Here is a 27,148-nt window from a genome sequence, read left to right on the forward strand (position 1 = left end):
TTTGTTATCATAGATTTTTCCTTTAACTGACACATAAAGCACCTTCTTTTACCTGTACAATTCATCAACATCTGGTGATTTTAACAATCTATTTCCTGCTTGTGTTTTTTCCGACTTGCTGTGTGTTCCTACCTTGTACGTTGACGTCCAGACCTCCGTTCATCACCGACTCCGGCAGGAACCTCCACTGGAACAGGGCGTGGTCGGCGCCGCCTGTCGTCAGAACCCACTGCAGGTCATGTGACCAGCGGACGTTGGTCACATGGGCTGAGTGTCCAATGTACTTCTTGAACTTGGCTCCTTGGAGAGAAAACGACACTTAGACCCATAACAGAGAAAGGCGAAGATAAAATTGTGAAGAGGAAGTAGCACAGACCTTTCCTGATGCAGGGGAACCGGTACAGTTTGACCAGACCCATGTCGTCCCCGGTGACCAGCACGGCGGCGGCGTGGTTGGCGTCCACGGCGTTGATCTCGGTCAGGTCGCAGTATTTAGGCCAAATGCCGCTGACCTCGGAGCCCAGGACGCCACTCCAGGATGCCCAGCGCTGACCTTTGACCTCCTCCTTACTGACCACCGGCTTTCCCACTGAAGGAAATAAGATAAAAACACTCAGTTTTTAAATCCGGTAATCTGCTGCCGATGGAAACGATAACAAACTGCAGCTCTGCAGATGTTTATCAGTAATAGTCACTTCTATCAGACAGAAGCAGCAGGAGGAAAGTGTAGATGTGCAGATTTTAATCTTGACTTGGAGCTGGAAGCTTTGTGTGTCTGTGTTTTAGTGTTGTGTCAGGAGTGTATGTCGTTTTTTCTCTGACAGAAACACGAAAGATATTTTATGAATATATTCATGAACCTGAGGATGCATTTACAACTTGGAACACCTTGCAAAAGGGGAAGACAGAATCGGTTTGTGGCGATTTTCTGTTTCCTTGTGGACATTTTGTGTATTTTTGTGGTTACTTTGTGTCTCTTTGAGTTTGTTTTCAGTCTTGTTGACGTTGTTTTGTTGGTCATTTTGTGTTTCTGTTGGGGTTTTTTTGTATGTGTTTGTGGTCATTTGCTGTGTCTTTGTGGCAGTTTTGTGTCTTTTTGTAGTTACTTTCTGTCTCTGGGTTTGTTTTCAGTGTTTTTGTGGCCGTTTTGTGTCTCATTGGTCATTTTGTGATTTTTTGTTGTTTTTGTGTCTGTTGTTATGTCGTTTATGCTTGCGGTTGTTTTGTTTGTTTGTGTGGTCGTTTTGTGTCTCGTGGTCATTTTGGGCCTTTTTGTGGTTTTTGTGTCTCTTTGTGGTCATGTTCAGTCTTTTTATGGCTGTTTTGTGTCTTTTTTTCTTGACATTTTGTGTCTCTTTAGTCATTTTGTGTTTTTTTGTTGCCTTTTTATGTCTGTGGTCATTTTGTTTCTGTTTTTGGACATTTACTGTGTGTTTGTGGTTGTTTTGTGTCTATGGCTGCTGTGTGTCTTTTTGTGGTGATTGTGTGTCTGGTTGGTTTTATTTGTGTCTGATTGTGGTCATATTGTGTCTCTTTGAGGCCATTTTGTGTCGCGTTGTATGTATTTTCTTTTTCTTTCTGGTCTGTGGTTATTTTATGTTTTGTTGTGGTCATTTTGCATCTATTTGGTCATTTCCTGTTTATATTGAAACATTATGATTTTACTTTGTCAAATTTCAGACTTCTCAGTTTCTTTGTAATGAGGATGACTTTAATAAAGACTGTTGTCTTGTTAAAAAACGTGTTTTGATTGTGATGAATTTGTTTTAACCTGACTGTGAAAACTCACTGGGCATTCTGTAGAAGAGACGTTCTCCGGCTCCATCGTTGGTCTGAAGGATTTTACTGTCCAGAGACCAGTCGAGATGAGTGATGAAACTGGAGGATTTACTGCATTCTCCCACCTGTAGCCAGTAACATAGAGAATTAAAACTTTAAATACATGTGCAGTAAATGTCATACAACATGGCCCCATCCCTACAATGGAAAAAAAAAGTTTTAAAAAAGAGTTTAGCTGAAATTTTTTGAACACTTTTACATATTAATGTATGAAAAATGGTAAATCATTTACAAAATATGAAAAAATTTATTAATTTAGCTGCACAGTGGTGTAGTGGTTACCACTTTCGCCTTGCAGCAAGAAGATCCCTGGTTCGAGTACCGGCCTGGGACTGAGATCTTTCTGCATGGAGTTTGCATGTTCTCCCTGTGCATGCGTGGGTTTTCTCCGGGTACTCCGGCTTCCTCCCACAGTCCAAAAACATGCTGAGGTTAATTGATCACTCTAAATTGTCCGTAGGTGTGAATGTGAGTGTGATTGTCTGTATATGTAGCCCTGTGACAGACTGGCAACCTGTCCAGGGTGTCCCCTGCCTTTGCCTGAGTCAGCTGGGATAGGCTCCAGCACCCCCCGCGACCCTAGTGAGGATAAAGCGGTGTATAGAGAATGGATGGATGTATTAATTTACCCATTAACCGCAAAAAAAATAAACAAAAAAGAGCCAAAACTGTACGTATTGTTCACATTAAAAGTATGCTTTTTTTACCTAAACAATATGTGAAGATAAAATTATGCAGTTTTGTAGTGATATTAGCTGAAAAAAATGTATTATTTTGCAGCTGTTTGCCATTACCACAGTTTTTCCAGTTTTTGAAAGTTACAGTATTCACACTGTGTTTTTCTGGCACCTCTACTGCTGATTTTCACTTTCTTTCTTTCCTGATTTTTTTTGGATTGACAATTACACTGCTTTACTGTATTTAAATCACCTAAAAATAAAATTATTTTATAGATACTTGCTGTTATTTTTTACAATGTTTTACATTTTTGAACATTATAGTATAGCATTACTCTTGCTGACAGGTTTTCTCCACTTTTCACAGATTTTTTTTTCAGTGTACCTTCTTATATCTCTGGGCCACAGCGTAAATGTCCACCAGTCCATCGTTGGAGCCGACAGCGAGATACGCTCCGTCTGGAGAGAACTTCATCTCATGGATGACCTCCTTCCTGTCCTTGATGTGGACGACTTCCGTCATGTCTCTGAGACCACAAGCATCAACTTAACACTACAGTACAATTTACAATGGTTATTCATTTCAGTAAACCAAATTCTGTGGGTCACCTGACTCTCAGCACGGTGAAGGATCCGTCCTTCATGCCCAGAGCCAGCTGGGAACCATCCACGCTGAACGCTACGCTGCGAACCGCCTCCTCCATGTTGCAGCGAGCGATGAGGGCATGATCCACCAGACTCCACAACCTGAAACACGCACCAATAATAAGCTTAAAATACATGAGATAAGATCAATCTTTGTTGTCATAGTCATACTTTTGTACAATAGTACAACAAAATTTGAGTCTTGTCCACATGGCAAAAAAAAAGGACGTGCAACTGTGAAAAGAAAAGCATTATATACACTAACGTTCAAAAGGTTGGGGTCACTAAGAAATGCCCATATTTTTTGAAAGAAAAGCATTTTTTTTTCAATGAAGATAACATTGAACTCATCTGAAATGCAGTGTAGACATTGTTGATGTGGTAAATGACTATTCCAGCTGGAAACAGCTGATTTTGAATGAAATATCTCCATAGGGGTACAGAAGAACATTTGAAGCAACCATCACTCCTGTGTTCTAATGCTACATTGTGTTAGCTAATGGTGTTGAAAGACTAATTGATTATTAGAAGATCCTTGTGTAATTATGTTAGCACATGCCAAGCTAGCACAAAATGCATTAATTAAAAATAAATTAATACAATAAATACAAACATATCAAGATGTCAAAAAAGATTATGTACATAATATATAAACATTCTGTACATATATCAAAATAAATAATGTGCAGAAAATAGTGAGCAGTAAAGTAACGTCAGTGTAAAATGAGCTGTCAGGTGCAAAGAACAGGTTTTTAATGTCCACGGTCTACTGTTGGACCAGATTTTATTGGTGTGCATTGATTAGAGCTATTGCCTTCTTGTGAAAATACACCTAATTTTCTCAAAACTTTAACCTTCAGGAACCTGGAAGGACTGAGTCAGAGGCAGTTTCTGGGCATTTTTTGCTCCAATCACATTTTTAAGTCACTGTGGGCTAATTTTTAAAAATAAAGTCCTGGACTGCAAATTTTAATGTCAGGGCTACAACAGATGAATATTTTTAGTTGTTCTGCTCTGTGTGAACATTGCCTGCAGTTCAAGTTTGTCACAACTTTTGAACAATAGAATCATTAATAACTTTTCTGTTGAGATAAGGAGCACAGAAATATTTTTGTTTATTACAGAATCTTACAGAATAATATCTGTAAACACGTAGACAAGTAGAATGAAATGATTTCGATGAAATGTCACAATTATAAGCTTAGAATTGGTTAATTGATTCATTAATTTTCCCCAAAGAATTGTCCATCACAGATGAATAGTTCAAGGAGTGTCTGACAGTTGAAAATCTGTAAATGTTTTCAGTTTTTACAGTTTCTGGCTCTAATAACTGGTATAGTTTTGCCAATTTTTTAAACATAACTTGCCTGCCAGCACGTTTTGGGGTACAGAAAGTTGAAATAATTTGAAGTAAAAATTCTGCATAAACCCTGTTTATCATAAAACACAGTAAGAAGCTCTCAGTGTAGAAGCCAAAATAAGAGATTTCCATTTTTTTCTGTTCACAGTTTAATGAAAAACAACTGTAAGTGAAATGTTGTAAATCCTCCCAGTGAAGCTTCATTCTGTGAATTTAACAGATAATAACCACACAGATGGATGCAGGATTTTTACATGTTAATTAGTTTTTCATACAGATGTGATAACAGATGTTTTAAATGTAAAGACTCCTGAGTTTTACGTTGTACCACTGAACTTAAATCTAGTTAAATATGCCGTTGTGTTATCGCTACAAACTGCTGACATGCAAAGCTGAAGGGTTAATTGAACTTAATACAACAATTATGTGGGAAAAAGAAGAATGAAAAACTAAGAAGCTACATGAAGTCAGCAGCAGCAATGACTGCGTCAGCTTCCTCGTCTTCAATATCGCCTGCTGACAGATAGCTTTCACGTGTAATTAGTCTCAGAGGAGTCCGTTAGTGGGAGTGGAGGCTCCTGTACTGGGGCCTGTTATTTAAACTGGGCGGCTCTCTGTTCATCTGTTTTCTTACCTGACAGATCGGTCGTCACTGCCGGTGACGGCCAGAGGTTTCTTGGGGTGAACGTCCAGCGCCCAGAGTTCTCCTTCGCTGTGACCCTGCATGATGAGCAGAGGCTTGTCTCGATCTCTAACCATCACCTGAAACACAAACACAAGAAGAATAATTCAAAACTTTAACATTATTTAAAAAGCAGAAAGCAGCTCTGAACAAGTTGTAATGACACTGATTTGATGAATTTAGTTTGAAAAACAAAGCTTGGTTGAAATGTACTTGACACTGCACTGTAAAAAGAAACCATGTAAAAAAAAAAGAAAAAAGAAAGAAAAAATTGTTGTCATCACGGGTACCAGAAAAATCATGGAAAAAAATTATGGAATGCAGCAACACTAAAAAACTGCAAAAACCACAGAGATAATGGCAAATAAATGTAAAATAAGTTTAAATATATTAAAATGTGTAATCTTATCATCACAAACTGTAAAATGTTGAATTACTGTTTGAAAAAATGTGGACATTATTTATGACAGTTGACATTTAATTTATTACTTTTTTCTGTGATTTCCCCTGGATATTTTTTAATATAAATTTAATTTCTGAATATGCATTATATTTCTTTCCAATGTTCCAGTAAATTTCAGTAAAATAAATTTTTTTGCTGATTTAAATACAGCAAAGTAGGATTATTTTATTGTGAAACATTGTTAAAGAAAAAAAACGCAGATACCCCCCCACAGTGCAACAGCGACCAAGTAATGCAGCAGTCCCACCTTTCTACAACACCTGGAGAGGACTGCTTTCTGCTCCCTTCTTTAGAGATGGAAACTTTAATGCAATGAACAAACGTCCAAGAAACCCAGTATTCAGAATATATATATATATATATTTATATATATATATATATATGTATATGTGTGTGTGTGTATATATATAAAATGTGAATATTACTCATAATTTTTTTCAAGATAAATTACATTTTTCTTTCTTTGATTTACTAATTATTATTTGTACTGTGTTGTTTTTTTATACTGCAAGTCCTCTTTATAGTATAAAGAGAAATTCAGTGATTTATTATCATACATTAACTCAAAGAATATATTCACTCATTGCCATGTGGGTTTTTTGTTTCTTTTTTTTTTTTTAAAAAATCAGTTTGCAGAACAAATTCTTTTTTAATTTTGCCATTCTACATATTTTGCACCACTTTTTCCTGGAAATGCAGAATTTTGGTTTTTAATAAAATTTTCTGGGATTATAATTAACAATATGGACTTCTTTAGCAGTTTAGAAACACACTGTTTATGTTTAATATCGTTGTATTCTTCTAGGTGAATTTACCTGAACTTTTCGACTGATTGTAAGCAGGTTCTCTGCAAACTTCTCTCTGCTGCAATTTTATATTCACCATTAAAGTCCTGCACGTTTGTTCTTTTAGTTAGTGAAAACACTGTTATTTGGAAGCAGTGTTCAGCAGGAAACATTTACTGAGCTGAAATAAAAGCCTTTTCAGCCCGTCGCTGCAGGGAGGAACAGCAGGCGTCCAAGTTTTAGTTTCTTTTCATTTGCCTCCTTTCTCACCTCAAAGATCTCGCTGTCCTGAGTTCCCGCCAAAATCCGGTCAGCTCGCCAACAGACACTGCGAATAGACAAACCTGGAGGATGAAGGAAAAGAAAGATTAGTTCAGGAGTAAAAAGAATGATATAATATCTGGAAAAACAAGAAGCGAGGAGTTGCAGGAAAATCAAAAGGCATTTAAAATCAAAGGCAAGAAAGGAGAATGGAAAACAACTAAGGGGAAGTTAAATATATAAGGATCTGAGCAGAGAAACCGGAGAAATCATCAATAATTATTGATGAGGAAGAGTTTCTGATTCAACCTGCAGCTCCCATTAAGTCTCGTTAATGAGCAGCAGACATCATTATCTGGTTCATTAATCGACCTCCAGTGTCCTGAGACAGAAACAGGACAGAAACAGCCTGGATAGAAACCCGCTGTTTTATCCACTTCATGTCTCAATTTAGAACATATTTCTTTATTCTTTTTATAGTTTTGGCCTTAGAAACAAGAAAATTGATTTCATATAGACTCTAATCTACATTTACTAGACAACTCATTCAGAAAATCTCCAAACTAGAAATGATGAACTATAACTGACACACATTTTAATTTATTTATTTACATTTTTTGCCTTCAAATGTACTAAGCTTGAATTGTTTTTTAAAAAATGTGTTACTGCATAAATAATAATGTAAATGAAGCCAATGTTGTTCCTCGTCAACTTTAAACGAATATACACTATTAATAACATCTCACATAAAACTTCCAACTAAACTTTAGTCCTGATGCACTCTGTGTTCTCTGTGGAGAAAATGAAGGATCTACAAACAAAACATGTCCTTGTTCTTCTGCAGTTTTTTCCATTGCACTTATGAACTATTTAATAAATAAAATTGAAATAAATGTTTGATTTTAATTTTCTACCTGCAATGAAAAACTGCCACAAGAGCCAAATACTGCAGGAACAGAACTGCTACTATGCTAAACTAAAATAATTAAGTTTGGTAGATTTAATTCTTCAGTTCTTGAATTCTTTAATAAACAAGAAAACATAGTTAACCCATAAGAACAAAGACCCATTTTTCCTTAAAGGACTTAATGAGTTAAGGTCAGACATGAAACTTTACAGGAAGACACTGTGGCACTCAAAGTGTTTGTGACACCGGTGTCACCGTGGGTTCTTATGGGTTAAGTTCATTTCAGTTAAATCTCCAAACAGTAAAAAGTGGCCAACTTTGGTTTAGCTAAAGCTAACAGCTAGCTTTAACTGGCTCAAATGTTGAATCTAAGCTGGACCTGTAAGCTTATGGCAAGACTAACGCCCACTATAAGTTAAGTATGTTTAATTTATCTGAGAGAACAATATAATTTCTTTATATACTGTAGCTTTAAAACTGAGTTTTTACATTTTAAGTGGCTAACTAAAGCTTTGCTAAGTTTAATAATGATCCTCAGCTAGCTCAACCAAAACTGTTTGGCTTTTACCTCGGTTTTCGAGTACAGTTACTCTGCTAAGTGAGGCTAGCTAGCTTATAGCAGGACTCTATTGCCTACTATAGGGTAAGTATGTTTTAATTTACATGGGAGAGCAAGATAATTTATTTAGATATTGCGGCACTAAAACTCTCTTACATTTCAAGTGGCTAACTTTAGTTCTGCTAAGACACTTCAGCTAGCTTTAAGTAGCTAAACTGGAACTGAATCATAAAGTGTTTACCTCTCTTGGTTAAGACCACATTTCAGCCCACAATGATTTATGATTTAATTCATAATTTTAAATTTCAGTAAACAGGAAAATATGACTGAATCAACTGTTTCCTGTGAATTTGCATGCTTGTTTGCCCCTCAAAATTACACAATAATAATGTTTATCAAATTTTATGACTAGAAAAGATGTAAGTAAGTCACTTTCAGATATTTTTTAAATTTATATCAGTAGTATTTGATTTCGTATGGCAGTGCTATTATAAAGCAGCTATGAGCATGGCTACAGTTTTGTTCTCAGAGCATTATACCATTCCTGTGTGATCAAACTTTACTAGTTTATTATTACAGCTACTGCAGCAGTGGGAGTTAAACTTTTTATGAAGAAATAAACACTTAATGTCAGAAAAAAAATGTGAGAATGAGAGTCAGAGTTTTTGTTCCAGCCTCACTGGTAAACTCTGTCCCTCAGAATCTAAAATTTAATTAGCAGAGCTGTTCAGCAGAGCAGCGCTCGCCAATTAGAGCATCTGCTGTCGCTGATGGCATGACTCAGCATGTGATGCTTCCTGTAACTCTGTTAGAAACTTCTCCCTGGAGCTTCACCAGCCGAAACAACCTGATAGCAGAGGAGTTTATGAGGCAAATTGGAGATAATTGGGGAGTTTCTTTAAACTTCCAACACAGGTTGAGCACAGTAAGAAAGGCGTGGGTAGGATTTCTGATATGTCACCTCAGAGGGGATGATAGCAGCCAGAAGGTAGAAGAAAGCAAAGACACTTCACACAGAAATCCTATTTCTAAAGCCCTTAAACCTCCAAGTTTACTTCATATCACTGGGTACAGGCTGGTCAGAGGCAGGAGCTGTGCTGATTCTGGGTAATAATTTGTGTATTTGTATAGTGAGAATTTGTATTTATGTAAACATTAATTTTTGTATTCTATGTTTTTGAAGTGTTGGTTTTATGCTAATCTGAATTATTCCATGTTGTCTCTGTCCCACCTAAGTGGTCTAGCTAATTGGCCACAGCAGGAAATTTTAATTGGCAAGACTTTGGATACTTGATCATTTTAGCTAGTGTTAAAGCAAAAAAACAAACAAACAAACAAAAAAACACCTTATCATGGATAATACTAGCACCAACAGATTTCTGCAGAGATGTTCTGTTATTCTTCATGCTATTTTTAGCTGCTCTTTGCTAGAGGGGTTGTGTTGCTTTCCTTTCTCATTAAAATACTCCAGTCTATTAGATTCAAGTCAGACGGCATACTAGTCCAGGGTGTAGTTTTCACTTTTTCCTTCTGTAGAAACGCTTGTGCAATTTTGTGCTTTGGATGGTTTCTTATGCTGGAATATTCCTCTTCTGCAGATTCTTGTCAGCTAGTGTTTAGTATATCTATATACATTCATGATGCCATCTATCAATGTCATGTCCTCGGACACCTTGTGCACTCATGCTGTTCCATATTATCACCATCCCACCTCTGTGCTTCCCTGTCAGGACTATGCATTCACTGTGATAGTCCTGAGCTGTTTTTTTTTTTTTTTTTTTGGTGCCATTTGAACAAAGAATGTGCTCCCAATATGCATTGTGCTATTCGTGTAATTTAGGAAAGTTTCATGTTGTAGCTTTGTACCAAACACCAGACAAGTGAGTTTTTCTTAGGTGTTGTTCATAGAGATTGATGTTCTCAAATGTCCTTCACATGATCTGAGCTTCACAGTTTCAACTGTGTGCCAAGTCTGAAGCAGCTGTTGTTTGTTTGTTGGAGCTAGGTTTTGAAAGTAGTGCATTTCTATGAAATCATTTTAGAAGCGTGGCCACTGCAGAACTGATTAATGGTGCTACAGCTCTTTGTGTAACCTCTTGATTACCTCTGCAACTAAACTTCCACTGATTTTTAGTTGGTTATAGGTATTGTTCTATCATTTTCCATCTTTGTGAAGTCTCACAGAGTTGTCAGTTACTCTGGCAATTCTTTTCCATGTGGAGCCATGATGGAGACATGCAAGTCCAAAATTAATAATGTTTACAGCTCATTCTATAATCATGTTAATACATTTAGGCTGATTATAAAACACAAGTGGACTCAGTGATTGAAGGAGTATTCACTTTTGTTAGTTTGAATCTCTATTTTGGGGCCTGAATTTTCAATATTATCTTCATAAAGTTTATTTTTTTAATTACATTTATTGTTTGTAAGAGGAAATCTTTGACAGTTCACTTTACAAACAATGCATTTATTAAGGGGTGATACACAATAATGTAACATTTATGTGATGGTGCACAGGGCAGTATTCATTTCTGTAGTATACTGTATATGTAGCTTGGAAACGGCTAGTGATTTTGAGAGCTTTTGTATGACACAATTTAAAGTTTAGATTTCAAATGTGAATATATATATATATATATATATATATATATATATACATAAAGAGTTCATTTGCAAAAACAGATAACTCCATTTTGATAAATTTTCAGAAAACTATTTTTTAATTGTTTACTTGAGATAATATCAATCAAACTGAAGTTGAGTGGATTTGACTCAGTAGAAAAATACATGACAAAATAGAGAAAAAATAAATTATTAGTGTTATTATTATTCTTATCTCAAGTAAACAATAAAAAAAGAGTTTTCTTTAAACGGAGTTGCCTGTTTTTGTAAATGAACTCTTTATACATACATTTATATATATATATATATATATATATATATATATATATATATAAATTCTGGCATCCACTGCAGAAATGGGTTAAAGAGGAAGCCACCTTCTCCTCCATCTCCTTTAGAACGAGACCATTTTCAACCTTTACTTCACTTTTTTCATCTCATCCTTCTTAACTTTCTCCTCACAAATCTTCAGAGAGGAGATGCTAAAAAGGAGCGTGTGGGATTAATGCTTCACCTGGAGGCTTTTCCTAAAGGAGCATTGATCTACCTCCTCCTGGAGAGACACATTTAGGAATGTGAAGGAGGAGGAGAGGGGTTCAAACTTTCTACCTCTGTATTTCTACCAAATCAGGTCAGTTCCCTGCTGAAGACAGAAGATGACAAACTTTAACACCTCTGCTGAAAACTTACTTTCAAAGAAAAGAAAATCAGGTCATTGTGATCTCTGACATGCGGTGACAAACTTCTTTTCAAACATCTTTGGAAAGAAAAGCAAAACCCTGGAGGACATGGCAGCATCAAAACCTTCAAGTGACAAAAGATTTCTAAATGAGCTTTTCTCTTTGTTTTACTCTTTCCGGCAGGAGATGGAGGAGAGTTTGCTTTTAGAGGAGAGATGTGCTGATTTTAAAACAAGCTGGATTTATCTGGTTTGAACGAGGGTTAAAGAAAAGGTCTGAATAGAAAGTCAAAGAGTTTTAGACATTCCAAGGTCTCTCACAAATACAACATCCATCCATCCATTCTCTATACACCGCTTTATCCTCACTCGGGTCGTGGGGGGTGCTGGAGCCTATCCCAGCTGACTCGCAGGAAGGCAGGGGACACCCTGGACAGGTCACCAGTCTGTCACAGGGCTACATATACAGACAAACAATCACACTCACATTCACACCTACGGACAATTTAGAGTGATCAATTAACCTCAGCATATTTTTGGACTGTGGGAGGAAGCTGGAGAACCCGGAGAAAACCCACGCATGCACAGGGAGAACATGCAAACTCCATGCAGAAAGATCCCAGGAAAGCCGTGACACAAACCAGGGATCTTCTCGCTGCAAGGCGAAAGTGCTAACCACTACTCTACTGTGCAGCCACAAATACAACATCATTAACATTTTAGTCCATTAAGAACCTGTCTGGTTTCTAATTTTTTTTTCCTTGTTCAAACTGTGCAAATGTCAGTTTTTGTCTTGCTGACATTTGGATTGTTGATTTGATGAATCTGCATCGCACCTTTGTAACCCTGTTCGCCCTCTCGTAGGTCAATTTTGGTGATCGGTTTAAAGTCGACGTCCCAAAGTCGGATGCAGCCGTCTCTGCCTCCAGTGGCGAAACCTTCCTCACAGGAATACATGCTGAAGATACCAGCCTGCACACATACACACACATATATTTATTTAATATACTGTCAGTAGAGAGATGGTATTAAAACTTTACAGTAAGATTTTCACCATAGCTGATGGTTTATGGATGTGGTTGCAGATATTTATTCACTTTTAAATAATAAAGATGGGTATGCACTCTTATATTATCTTTTATTTCTTACGAAATGATGTAGTTTGTTGGCAGTCTAACAGGTTAATCTATACCATTAATCTTTGCGGATTTCAGTGAAATTCTTTTGAAAGTTTCACTTATTCTATTCATTACAAATATTTGTATGTGCTCACAAATGACAATCTGTTGGTATTAACTGAACTCCAGAAACTGCAAGAAACTTGGAGAAGCATGTGTTCTTTTGAAAATCACATATGTGCAAGAAACCACAAAAACTGAAAAAAATCATCCACTTTTCAACTTTCTCATGGCCATTCAATGTATCTTGCCTGATGCGGTTCCATCCGGAAAAAAAATTATCAAACGTACGGAAGTTTAAAGCTGTCATCAACATTTTATATATTTAATTTGAATAATCTCCAAAAAGGAATAGCTTGCACTAGATTATTTTTCTTTAAAAACCCAACAGTTCATTAGATGAACTGCAGGCAGTGTTTTCACAAAATAGATAGGTGACAACAAGAGAGATTGAAAAGAAAATCAAATAAACCGCATCAACAAAATATATCCAGCATGGCCCAAAAACAGTGAACAGAGGAGCGAATTGTTGGAAGATACATTCAGCGTTGTGAGACATCTTACTATTGATGACGTGTGTACAAAATTTTTAGAGGTTGTAAAAAATGCAAATGGTTAAACATCCAAAGCATGGACAGCTACCATTCCAATATTGGTAAAACCTGTGAGCATTTTAATTTTTATAAGACAACATCTGGCTTTCTAACTGTCATGCAGCACAAAGGACGTGTTTGAGTTTTCTCTCCTTCTAGTCATAGTTGTTTTGTTTCCATAGAAATGTAGGACTTTATATTGCAGTGAAACATGAATCAACAGTGAGAAAAATGCCCAGAAACTGCTTGGAGCTGAGGTTAAACTAGCCATTGTGAAGGGTTTTCTGTTTGCTGTCGGCAGAGATTAGACTCACCCCATGGGCTGACTGGACTGTTCGTATCAGGTTGAGTCCCTTCCAGACGTAAATGTCTCCATTGAGCGCGCCCGAGTACGTGATGTCATCTTTAGCCGACGCGATGCACAAGATGGTCTGCAGGTCACCGGTCTTCCCGAAAATTCCACGTTTGGGAGTGAGAGCATTTCCACACAGAGACCAGAACTGAAGACACAAAGAGGTAAACAAGATCATGCTCAGTAGGAAGGCAAAGTTTAGGGAGATATCTGGTTCTGGTTCTGGAAGATGCATCAAGATCAGGTTACCAAGCTTCTTTTCTCTGTCAGTTCTTATTTTATAGTTTTGTCTTTAAGCCTAGTTCCACATTTTTGTGAGCATGGATGTTTATGGACTAGTGGAACCATATAATTCTGATGTTTTGAGTTGTGAAAACCATGAATATTCCTTCAACCATGAAATGTGACAGTCATTTTCAATCAAAAACTCCACAGCTCACCAGTTGGTTCTCTGCTCACAGATTAGGTCACCTTAAAATCACACTGCATGCAACCTTTTCAGACTGTTGGATCAATTTTACAACATACATACAATCATAAACGCACAACTAGAATTACTGTTTTGCCTCTGCCGACCAGTCACGTTACAGTTTGCTTTGTCAGACTTGATCTTTTGGATTTAAAAACCCTTCAATTCATTTTGTTACACTAATATTTGTGAAATTTTGTCACAATCGTATAATTCTTGACCATCATAATTTAATTAGTGCCAAACTTTAAGGAAATTCCCTCAATCCGTTCAATAGAATTAACTCTAAAAAAGAAAATGCTATTCTGCACTAAACGTGTCACTCAGGTGTTGCACCATTATGTTACCATGACTACAGTCAAACATCTGTATGTCTACAAACTATGCAGGTGAAAACACAAAATAAAAACAATGGGATAACATTATTAAAGGCAAAAAAGTTAAAGGAAGAGTTGGGAGCTCAATGCTTAACTAAAAAGAAAAACCTGTTTCACTAATGACCTGAGATTTGCATTTAAGAGTTGATGTTATCCAACACAAAAATACAGAATTGACCTAAATAACTGAATCCGGTATTATGTATTAATTATTCACTCTTCATCTTCACCCTCAACCCTTATTAATTTACTCTCAACAAAGGCCATCTGATCAAATGTTTGGCAGTGAAATGCATTTTGGGAGATGCTCTTTTGGATTTCATTTTCCACAGGGTGATAAACGAATGAACGAATCACATTCATGCATTTTAATTCTATGTTGTGGTGTTTTTCAAAAGGCTGCAACTAGAAAAAAAAAACATGGTGACTGCTAAAACCATGGAAGTCTCCATTTGGTTTGTCCATTGTGGGCTTCCATAGAAACATGGCAGACTCAGAAAGAAGACCAGCTATCACTGTAATAATAAAAGTTTTATTCCAAGCTATCAAATACAAAGCACAATTCTTATAAAAACCGAATTTTGATCTTCATATTTAATTTCTGCTAAATCCTCCACTCTGGCCCTTCAAGACAGGTGTTCTGGGGGATGTTTTTTTCTTTCTTCTTCATTTTATCATCTCAGTGTGAAATGTTTTGCATTTGTGTGAAAATGAAAGAAGCAGGAAGTGTTTTTGCCAATCTCATCTGATCAAAACTAATATTCTGGAATTAACACAGCAACAGAACATAATTAAAGCCACAGAAACCACCAGAGATTCCAGTTTGTGTTGTTCTTTACCTTGATGTGTTTGACTCCGCAGCTCACCAGTCGGTTCTGCTGAAATGGATCCCAGCAGATGTCGAAGATCTGAAGAACAGAAGAGAAGTTAACACAGATAATTTATGGTTTCTTTTGAAGCACACAGAGGAATATCGAACTTCTTTACCCGGTCTGAGTGTCCGGTGGCTGTAGCCAGAATCTTCCCTCGTTTCCACTCCCAGATACAAACTGTGTTCTTGGCATCCAGACCGACCGAAGCTAAACGCTGCAGAGAGCAGACAGGGACAGTTAGTCATCTACATGAGGGACAAAACCTCTTTGAAGATGGATAGAAGAAAATAACTGTATCAGCACACTGTAAAAAAATTTAACAAAAAAAAAAGAAAATCTGGCAATAATGGTGCCAGAAAAATATAATAAGAATGGTGGAATACTGTAATGTTCAAAAATTGTATAAACAGTGAAAATATTAGTAAAATTATGATGCATTTTTAAAATATAGTTTTTATGGTCAACATGTAAATGAATATAGTTAAATTTCACAAAACGGGGAAAATCTATAAAAGTAACAAAATTGTTCGATAAAATAAACATATGTACACGTGTGTGTGTGTGTGTGTGTGTGTGTGTGTGTGTGTGTGTGTGTGTGTGTGTGTGTGTATACATACATATATATCAGTGGCAGATACAATTTATCTGCTGAGCACTGCTGTGGAAAAATTTTATGCTCATAGAATTTTAAGGGAAATTAATGGATAAATGAATTCATTTTAAAAATGTACTTTAAATTTACTGCTGACTGCATTTAGTGTGTTAAGGAAAGAGAAGTTTTTGATTAGCATTTTTGCATTAGGCCAAAAATAAATCATTATTAGATTTCTGTTAAATGTAATTAATACAACCATAACCACAAATTCCACAAAGGTGAGTCATGTTTTATCAAATTAGATATTTTTATTAATATGACACCAGTTGACTATTGTGAAAACATCAGGTAATTCATATGGCCAACAAGAATTTATTGCAGCTAATTAAAAAATCCAGCAGAATCAGTTTATTTCACTTCCCTCGACTGCACTGAGAAATTTAAAAGATTCATAATTAACACATGTATTTAGATTTAATGAGAGATTTCTGCTCTCAGGTGCAAATTATCAACAAATTAATAGTATTTTAATGTGTTCTTGTTCATGGAATCTTAAAACGTTAATTAAGGAATTTGTGACATTTTGGACAATAATGTGTGAATTAAATGGAAAAGGAATTTCACTTTTTAATTCAGGGTTTTTAAATCAAACGTGCACTCACTCATGAAAGGCTGAAGTGAGACTTTTAAAGGATTTGCTGAATCTTTCTCGGAGAAAGTGTCAGTGAAAACCTGACAGCAAAAACAAATGAAGTTTGAGTTTGAAGTATAGTTGAAGGTTTGCCTAACGTTGACTGAAAGTTGTTCTGAGCAGATCAAACGCTCTGATTGTGAATTCTCTGAACAGTTTCTTTGAGCTGCAGCAGCAGAAAGCAGATCATAAAGTGTTCCAGGTTCAGACAAAAATATTGTATTCAGACTCTGGCTCGGCTTAATAATAAATCAACTGCACCAGAGGACCGCACAGTTGATTTATTATTAAGCTGGATTTATGATTATTTTATTGATTCTGTGTTTATTTTGATTTAGCCTCTCGTCAGAACCCAAGTCTCAGCCAGCAGCGTAAACCGATGACACAGCAGGAATCATTTACAGAGTCACTTCACGACTCAGCAGGATTAGTTCTGCATTTGTTTCTACTTGTTCGGCCAAGAGGGAGCTGGCTTCATACTACACAGACTGAAAACTAGACTCAAAAGAGGATTTTTTGGCAGTTTTATGTGTTTTTGACCTTGACTGTACTTCTAAACTTGCTATTGTTGTTACAGAGTGACAATGCTGGTATGGGAGGAGGTCGGGCTGGATGGACGGGTCAATAAAACACAATTTTTTTGTTTGTTTTGTGGTGTAATGTCAATATAATCACAAATACAGCCATGGCCATAAGTTTGGACACAAGTACCATGACGCTTGTGAATCTTAGAAAATACCACAAAATTGTCACTTACAATACAGTACACAACTCCTGAGAACTATATTAATTTTCATATTTTAAAAAAACATCAAAAGAGTTTGGTGTCATTTTGTTATTCTTACCAAATTCGATTGTGAAAGTACTGCATTTTTTTGTTATTTTCTTCTAATATTATGTTTTGGGAACAAAGTAGTTCCAATTTTGGAATTTATTGATAATATTATATCCCTTGTTGATTTGTTGACTAATTAAACTGGTGCTGTCAAAAAATATTAGTTATGTTCTGTAACAGACATCAAAACAGACATAGTAAGTCATGCTGTGTCCAAACTTATGGCCATGGCTGTAGAAATAACAACAACCTGTTCAGATATCGTGTACATTCCAAAGAACCCAACTTTTCATGGATATAGATGATTTATGACCTCTGACTCCACATAGATGCGTAAATTTTTTTCAAATTTTTTTTTTTGCTGATGCCAAACATTATTTTTTACAGTGTTAAAAGAAGGAATGTATAAATATAAAGGAAATTACGGCCCTTGTTAATATTCTGATAACATAATCAGCTTATAGTGAATTCAGCTGACTTTACACACAGAATATTCAACTGGGGGGGGTAAAAATAATCTGATTTCTGAAAAAAAAAACCTGAAAAACTGAAAAAAATACAAAAAGCAAACAAATAAAAAAATCCCACAAAATATAAATATGCAGTGTGTTTTCAAGCACTGCTGTACTTTGTTGTGAAGCATGGAGGTATGAGATCCCAGAATCAGCCACAAAGGGGAGACTCTTACAGAACAACAGCTAAATAAGGGAACATTGTGATATAACTGTGATTTAGGATCAGATTATGCCATAACCTAATGAATGAGTGTGAACTAACCAAGTGTCTATTCTTACATTCTTTAATGTTGAAACAGTGTAGAGGTCAGAAGCGTGACTCACTGTGAAAACTGATGTTTTTGATAGATTTGACTAAAAAGAGGAACTTATGCTTTATGAAATGGGAATGCTTTTAAGAGTTTTGATTTGACTACTGTTAAGATAAGAGGGTTTTAACTTTGTAATGAGGTGAGAAGTCACGAGTTAAGTGAACTAGGGTCAAGCGTTCACAGTAAAGGTCACTAGACTCAAAATAGATTGGGTTTTTTTTTAACAAGTCTGTACACATTGTCCAAAAGATTGCACAATGGGATGCCAGTGACAGTTAGAGGCTGACATCCGCTTTTCCATTTCCTGATCAGGAGCCTGTGCTGAGTTGCAGACAGGAGAGATCGGGGGGGGGCAAGATGGGCTGTCTGGACAGTCCAAAACAGATAGTTTCAGTTCCTTAAAAGTGGAGGTGATCATGCGGTCAGTGTATGGGGCAAGTGTGTGAGTTGGGAGGGGGTAAAGATACAGTAAACTATAAATTACATCTGATCAAGACGCAAGTTGGGAGATTGTTGCGGGTATCTGCCTGGGTGCAATCCAGACATCAGTCTGAGCACAGGGGATGATTACCACGTAACTCGGACAGGGAATTCAACATGATCTGCAAAGGAATAACTGTTCTGATGGAATTATGGACCAAAGTACTGCGTTTCCTGCAGTGTTGGAGGATTACTGAACTGTGATCTGGAAATAATGCTGTCTGAAGGAACATTACTGAACTCTATTTTCCATGTGAGGAATACTGGACCAAACAACAAAAATGGATATATGCAGATCTAAATCTGGTCGGACCCCCGTCCACTTTCCCCTGGGCCCCGGCGGGTCTCAGGTGAGCAGCCGGGTGTGGCCACACCGTGACTGCTCTCCCTCCAAATTATGTAATCTGGGTGAATATTACTTCTCTTTTAGGAAAGCATAGTTCCACTAATGAGTCGTGTTAAACAATTGAAAGAATAGTGATGTTTGATTAACTGTCTGATGATTTATTGGCTATGCTTTTGCCCTGCTAAAACTATATCAATAAAGCATTATTCTGCAATTAAAGACAACAAATTGCAAGTGCTATTTTTATCCCTGAATGAATACTTATACATCTAGCTCTGGATGTAAAAAGTCAGATTACTGCGTGCATAACAATAGCAAGGTTCTGAAAGGTTACCTAATCATAGGGGTCAGGTTGGCCCAGTATAAACATATCCTAGAGGTTGTCTATATGTCCATAACCTCTGAATTAACCTAGCAACTTAACAAGTGCAAGATCTATGAGAGGAAAAGCTGCCGTTAACAGGTGTGTCTGGTGGTTAAATTTAACTATACCGAAGTGGCTACTCGGTTAAATTAATTATCAGAGGAAGCAGGGATAGGCATCTGGATGAAGGCAGTGAGACAGCTAGGCGAATTTTCCTCGTCAACCAGCTTAACAGTTCTGCAGCATCCCTCTGAGTAAGATCTCAGGGGGCAGTAGGACCGGACCCGAAGGATGGAGAGCTGGTCCGGTGATTCCCTAACAACTGAGTAAGTTAATCAGGGGGTCACTGGCCCTGAGGATCAACAACTTCCTGATATGATTCAGGCATTAATGCAAATTAAACAAATTCATGTGTTCCTTTTGAAAAAGTCCTGTAAGATTGTTTGACAATTTAATATCACTCACAATACATGTTTTTAGAATTATTTAGAAGAAATACGATCAGACAGAACTTCGTTAATCCTGAGAGAAGTTCTTGTCCTAACCCAAATGCCTAATAGGAAAGCAATAAATTGGATACATTACTGAAAATAAAAACAATGAGCTGAAAGAAGACAAGAATAGAAACGTAAGGAGCAAAACTGGCAAGGATTCTGAGACAGAAGAGTAATATTACACATGATAACGAAATATTGCATGTGAAGCTGAAATATTGCACCCTATAAATGAAATATTATATTTAAAATTCACCATTTCAATAGTTTTTTGTTCTGATGTTTTCAGGATAAACTAACGATGCAAACTGTGATTTAAAAAAAGAGAAGTAAGAGCTATATTCTTAACCAGACTATATTCTGATCCACGTTTGAGAGATAAATTGCGACACCGAAGCTCCTGAAACATTTCTAAGTTAAAAGAGGTTGTAGGTTTGAAGTTGAGGATTTAAACAGCTGACAGACGAGCTGACATTAATGCCGTTGAGATGACTTCGGTTTGTGGTTTTCTGAGGTGAAGCTTCAGTTCAAAGGAAGCGTCGACCTGCTCTGACTCCCAGAAACACTCAGTTCATTTATCCTGAGTGCCCAACGCCTGCAGCCACTTTCCATATTACAAAGTGACACTGAAGTGTTCAGGATTTATTCTCAGACACCTGAAGCTCGGCTGTCAGATGTGATGCTGACGTTAAAAGTGTGCTGGTTCAGTGACATTCGCTGAACTGAATCACAACAAGAGATGCAGTGTAGAGGCTCAGCGATGGAAATGTGATCTGTTTTCATCCTGAAACCACATTTAAGTCGATGACAGGACGAAAACATCAACAAAGTCACGTTTTTATTCACAAATTAGATTCATGGAAAAGTTCAGTGGACTTTTGGTTAACTTAAAGACAGAAAGTTTGCTCCCAGTAAACCACAAACAGAACACACACCGATCAGGCATAACATTATGACTGCCTGATAAGATGGTGGTGGTCCCCCCTTATGTGGTCAAAAATGCTCTGAACTATTGGGCCTGGACCAGAGGACCTCTCAGGGTATCCTATGGGGTCTGGCACCAAGACAGTGGCAGTGGATCCTTTGGGGCTTCTGTGAATCGAACTTGTCCCACTGCATCCTGTTGATGTTTGATCAGAATGGGGTCTCGGAAGTTTGGCAGTCAAATCAACATTTTGGGCGATTGTCATGTTCCTCAAGATGTTTCTGACTGTTGGATGTTTTTGGGTTGTGGTGGGGTGGATTTTCCTGCAGGGGTAGGGCAGTGACATTTAGGATTTCCTTTTGCATGAAGGAGTGTGATTGTTCTGGGACAACGTTTATTTGGGTGTCTAAGTCTCATCAACACGGACGCCAAAATCCAAGGTTTTCCAGCAGAACAACCCATAGTAGCAATATGATCAATGCTATTCACTTCACCTGTCAGTGATCATAATGCTGTGTCTGATCGGTGTACTCTCATACTTCTGTTTGGTACAATATCATATGAATTAGGAATATTTTGCACTTTAAAAGCACTGTCCAATATCTATCTGCCAAAACAGTCCTGACCCATAGAGGCATGGACTCCACTAAACCATGAAGGTGTGCTGTGATACCTGGCACCAAGATGTTAGCAGCAGATCCTCTAAGTCCTGGAAGTTGTAAGGTGGGGCCTCCATGGATCGGACTTGTTTGTCCAGCACATCCCACAGATACTCGACTGGACTGAGGTCTGGGGAATTTGGAGGCCAAGTCAACACCTCAAACTTGTTGTTGTGCTCCTCAAACTATTCCTGAACCATTTTCGCTTCGTGGCACGGTGCATTATCCTGCTGAAAGAGGCCACAGCCATCAGGGAACACTGTTTCCATGAAAGGGTGTTCATGGTCTGCAACAATGCTTAGATAGGTGGTACATGTCAAAGTAACATCCACATGGATGGCAGGATCCAAGGTTTCCTAGCAGAACATTGCCCAAAGCATCACACTGCCTCCACCGGCATGCCGTCTTCCCATAGCGCATCCTGGTGCCATGTGTTCAGCAGGTAAGCTGAACACATGGCAGCTTACCAGCCATCCACGGGAATTTTGAGTCATTTTTGAACAACTGTTTATGCATTTTTGATACATTTTAATAATTTTGAATGCGTTTAGTCATTTGGGCCATTTAGAAAAATATTTTTGACAAGATGTATGTCATTTTAGACGAATCAGTGACCTGTGTGGCTGGAAAACAGTGTTTAATGGCTGCTTCTCATTCACGTTCAGCTGACAACGATCATTACAATCATCATCATCATCTTCCTCCCACTGCTCATGCACCGTTGTCCTTTCCCTTCACTAAACCTCCCCACTGACTGAGTTGTTCTTCTTTGACCTTTAGTCTGAACGTCCTTTAACCATAAAAACCATAAAAACCATCTGTCAGACTCAAACAGCCGCGCAGCTCTTTTACTGCCTGAATCGGAGATGCATCATTAATCATCACAGCTGGATTAAACCCCAATAAACACATTAATGTCATTATTACCATGAAATATCAACTGACAACCATGTTGAGAGATGACTCAGTGTTGATGTAATGGTTTAAAGCAAAAATCTCTGGAAAAAACATCTGTTTTATGCATCTTTGGGTTTTTACCATCATTAAGGCAAAGCAACACACGATAAAGATGCTCATGTTTAAGTGTTTTATGACGTTTCACAAGGTACATGATCAATTACTACTGAGGGAAATAATTTAGATTTATGGATAATAGATTCTTTTATATCTTTTCCGAATCTAAATTGGGTCGGAAAATGATGACATTTGATAAAGCCTAAGTTTACTACAAGTGAGCTCGATATAAACTTGAGGGGTTTGATTTTCTGCTTCAGTGCTGAAAATTTACAACAACTTTGCATTTAATCTGGTCATGTGCACTGTAAAAAAACAAAAAAGACAAAACAACAACAATGTAAGATTCAGATAGCTGGAGTGCCAAAAATGCTGTAAAATAACTGAAAATAACCATCTCATATAAATACAGCATTTTTTTGATGAAAATACATTTCTAAACTTAATTTCACATGAGCTCTGTGCAATTCTTTTAGTATTGAATGAATGAATTGAATGAATTATATTAATATTTCAATGTGGTTTCAAAATACTGAGAAATAATGCCATAAAAAGGACGTGCAGAGATTAAATTTTCTACTTTAGTGGTGCAAACTTACAACAAATTCACATTTGATTTCATCATGTACACTGTAAAAAACATAACAAAACAAACAAAAAAAATCTGTATTACTCCAGCAGTTGGGGTGCCAAAAAAATACAGTTAAATAATGGGAAATACCCATCTTATAAAAGTACTGTCATTTTCCATTATTACAATATATATGTTTTTTGGAATGTTTCATGCAGGAATGTCATTATACAGGATATATAGTTATAATTATGTATGAAATTTGTAACAGAACCAACACTTTCTTCTGTTAATTGTTACTGTTTGTATCTAATATCAGAAATATATTTTTTACTAGGATTGGAACTTTAATGCGTTAATTTTGTTTAATTAATTACAGACAAAAAAACATGTTAAAAAAAGACCACGTTTAGTTGCACCCTTTTCTGTTCCCTAATTTCTGGCACACTGCTAACACATTCCAGCCCGGAAATGAACCGGGGGGCGGTAATAGACCTAAAGTCTGTTTGCCAGCTGTGAAAAAGATGCACAGGATGACCTGTAGTGAATCAGCGTGCAAGAAGACGAGACCGCATTGAGCTTGTTGGACGGAACATTTTCTTTTAAAAAGCCCGATTGTCTGCAAATTGTTCAACAAAGAGTTTTCTTATCACCGTTGCACTTCAAGCCAACGATATCACCTCAATGCAAAATATGCTGCTGTTAGCACCAGAGCTAATGTTAATGACAGTCGTAGTCCAGGCAAATGGTGCAGCCATCCCATAATAGACCACATTTCAAGAATTGAAAGTGCTTGAGTTTACAAAGTCTTAAAATGTTGAATATAATTGCTATAATTTCACTTTGAGTTTGCAATAATCTGTGAATATAGTAGACAGATGAAAAATGCAGATAAATATAAATGAAACAAACATTTTGTTCTTTAAGTCCACCTTTTCATCTACTCAGTGATTCAGTCATCACCAGAATTCATTTGAGCTAAAAACTTTGCTTATTGTGTCAAAAATTGTTATTTGACAAAAATGGGATTAATCACAATTAATTAATTAAAAAGCCTCTAATCAATTAGATTATTTTTTAACCACTAATGTTTACAAAACAAACCTTGAATTTAAAAATTTTATTCGCTAAACAAAAGAAAATATTTGCCACAAAATTTCTGGATCTGAACAGATTGTTGTTGTTCTGGTTTCTATTAATGCAAAAAAAAAAAGAATCTGTTTAAAAAAAAATCATATTTTTACAAGTAGAGGTTTAATATGTAGGTAGGTGTGAATTCACAGTCTGTTGTGTATTTCAAAAATTAAAAATCCTGTATAATTACGGATTACAGTCATTTACAGCGTGTCTCGATTGGAGTAGTGGAGATAAACTCAGCCGTAGAGGTTTTCTGCTTCATGCTCAGTAAGTGTGTTATTTCAAATGTGTGTGTGTGTGTGTGTGTGTGTGTGTGTGTGTGTGTGTGTGTGTGTGTGTGTGTGTGAGTGTGAGTGTGTGTACATGTTTATCTATACTGGTGGGGACCCTGTGGGGACCCGGTGGGGACTTCAAACTGACTATTGCTATATAGATGGGGACTCGTCTCACGGTGGGGACCTAAAATGAGGTCTCCACGGGTGGCAACAGCATCTTCTTGGCCATGTTGTTGTTACTGAAAAAATGTAAAAGTGCGAAAATATTTCTTTAGGGTTAGGCATTGTTTTGGTCTGGGTTAAGGTTAGGGTTAGGGTAAGGGTTAGGGGTTAGATATGAATGGGAGTCAATTGTATGTCCCCACAATGATAGAAAAACACAGTGTGTGTATGTGTGTGTGTGTGTGTGTGTGTGTCTGTGTGTGTCACCTGTCCGTCAGCGCTGAATGCGAGGCAGGCGATGCCATGAGTGTGTCCATCCCTCAGCAGAGAGACGGTTTGGACGGTGAACAAATCCCAAACGCAGACGTATGGATCCTTTCCAACTTGACCGGTGGCCACCAGGGAGCGCTCTGGGTGAAGGGCCAGGCTGGGGGGAGAGAAGAGGGAGGACGGGGGAGAAGACACAGATAATTAACATTCATACATTTAATTTCTCTTCAATCAGTTACCTTCATTCATTTAGCCAAGGTAGCCAAGTTCAATAATTAGCCAAACATGGAGTCCTATCTTCTTGTTTTATCGTAATGTGAAAATCCTTCTTTACAACGATAACAATACTGTACATTAATTAACTAAAACTACATCCTTCATTTGATGCATCAAAGCCTTTGCAGCATGCAGGAGAGCGTCTCTGACATTTATTTTATTTTAAGGTTTATTGTTGACTTTCAGTTCCTGATCAATAATGTTACTGATCTGCTGAATCTGAGAGCAGATTTTGTGGTCGACACTAGAACCAGACAAACCTTAACCCTTCAGTGATTTACCTGCCATGATTAGTTTACAGTTTTTAAACCTCTTCTGACAAAACCATTTTCTATATCTGTGTGAACTTTAATTTATTTGTCTTTTTCATTTTTGTTTGGTTGTTATTTTACTATTGTTTCATTGTTAATGTATTATTTCCCTGTTGTTTCATTGTTGCTTTATTGTTATTTCCATGTTTTACTGTCATTTTGTTGCTGTTTTATTATTTTGTGGTTGTCATGGGTTGTTTGTTGTTTTATTTGTATTTTATTGTTGTTCTGTTGTTTTTCAGTGGTGTTTTAGCATTATTTTTATTATTATTATACTTATTCTGTGGTCGTTTTAAGTTTTTTTTCATTGCTTCATTGCTATTTCCGCATTTTATTGTTGCTTTCTTGTTGTTTCATAGTTGTTTTATTGTTGCATTGTTGTTTTGTTTTCACCTTATTTTATTTTTGTGGTTGTTTTAGGTTTATTGTTGTTTTATTAGTATTTTAGTTGTTCTGTTGTTTTGTGGCTGTTTTATAGTTCTGTTTCAGGATTATTTTATTGTGGTTTTAAGCTAGGTTTTTTCATTATTGTTTTATCGTGATATCCGCATTTTATTGTTGTTGTTTCCTTGTTGTTTCCTTGTTGTTTTGTTTTCCCTGTGTTTTGTTATTTTGTGGTTGTCTTTCGTTAGTTGTTGTTTTATTGGTATTTTATTTATTTTCTGTTGTTTTGTGGTTATTTTGTAAGTGTGTCATAAGATTATTGTTATTTTATTGTGGTTTTAAGTCAAGTGTTTTCATGGTTGTTTTATTGCTGTTTTATTGCTGTATGTTATTTCCACAGTTCTTTTATGATCAGATTTTTGTTTTATGGTTGTGTTTTAGTATTAATGTTGTGCATTATTATTTTACTGTTTTTGTTCTTTTATGCTTGTTATTGATTTCATTGATCTATCATTATGTAATTACGGTTATATTTTCTTGTGACTTTGTTTTGAATCATTCTTACAACCAAAAACATTATTATTATCATTATCATTAATATCGTTATCTTTTGAATTTATATTTTATTTTAAATTTTCAGAAAAAAACATAGTTTTTTAATAAGTCAGAAAAGAAAAGGAAAAATGACACATCTCTACCGGTTTGTTTTCATGATTGTGTTTGGTATCACTATTTTTGTGCATGTTTTGTTTAGGTTTTTATTGATGTACTTCCTATTACAGATTCTGTGATTAATATGATTTATTTTTGGAGATGCAGAGTTATTTTGGATTAAAATAGATGTTCTTATTTAGCCGCTGCAGTCTGCTCTGTTTAATGTCTGTTAACTTACTGAGAATGAAATATGGCATTTCTATAAATACTAACAGGAAAGCAAGATGAGAAATAAATAGATTTTACCCTCTGAAATTAACTTTCAGTGTAAAAATAAGTATTTTTATAGACCTGTCTGTTTCCTCTTCATGTTTCTGTCAGAGGGTCACTGTTCTCCTTTACAAAGGCAGCTATAAATATGTTCTCAGCTTAATGGCATCATTATTAACACAGTCTGTTTTGTTGATGGAGTAATGATCCCTGATGCCGAGAGTCTCTGTGATGTTTGTTCTATAATCTGACTCAGTGTGATGTTACAGAGACAGAAAGTCAAACA

The 27,148-nt window shown here is 36.6% G+C and overlaps 1 pseudogene; it reads right to left on the minus strand.

Annotated features, from left to right (window-relative positions):
- The window catches only part of LOC110965432 (echinoderm microtubule-associated protein-like 6), a 155,876-nt pseudogene that overhangs the window by 77,480 nt on the left and 51,248 nt on the right, over nucleotides 1–27,148 (minus strand).

This window comes from Acanthochromis polyacanthus, chromosome 15 (genome assembly GCF_021347895.1).
Source record: "Acanthochromis polyacanthus isolate Apoly-LR-REF ecotype Palm Island chromosome 15, KAUST_Apoly_ChrSc, whole genome shotgun sequence".
NCBI classification, from domain to species: Eukaryota; Metazoa; Chordata; class Actinopteri; family Pomacentridae; genus Acanthochromis; species Acanthochromis polyacanthus.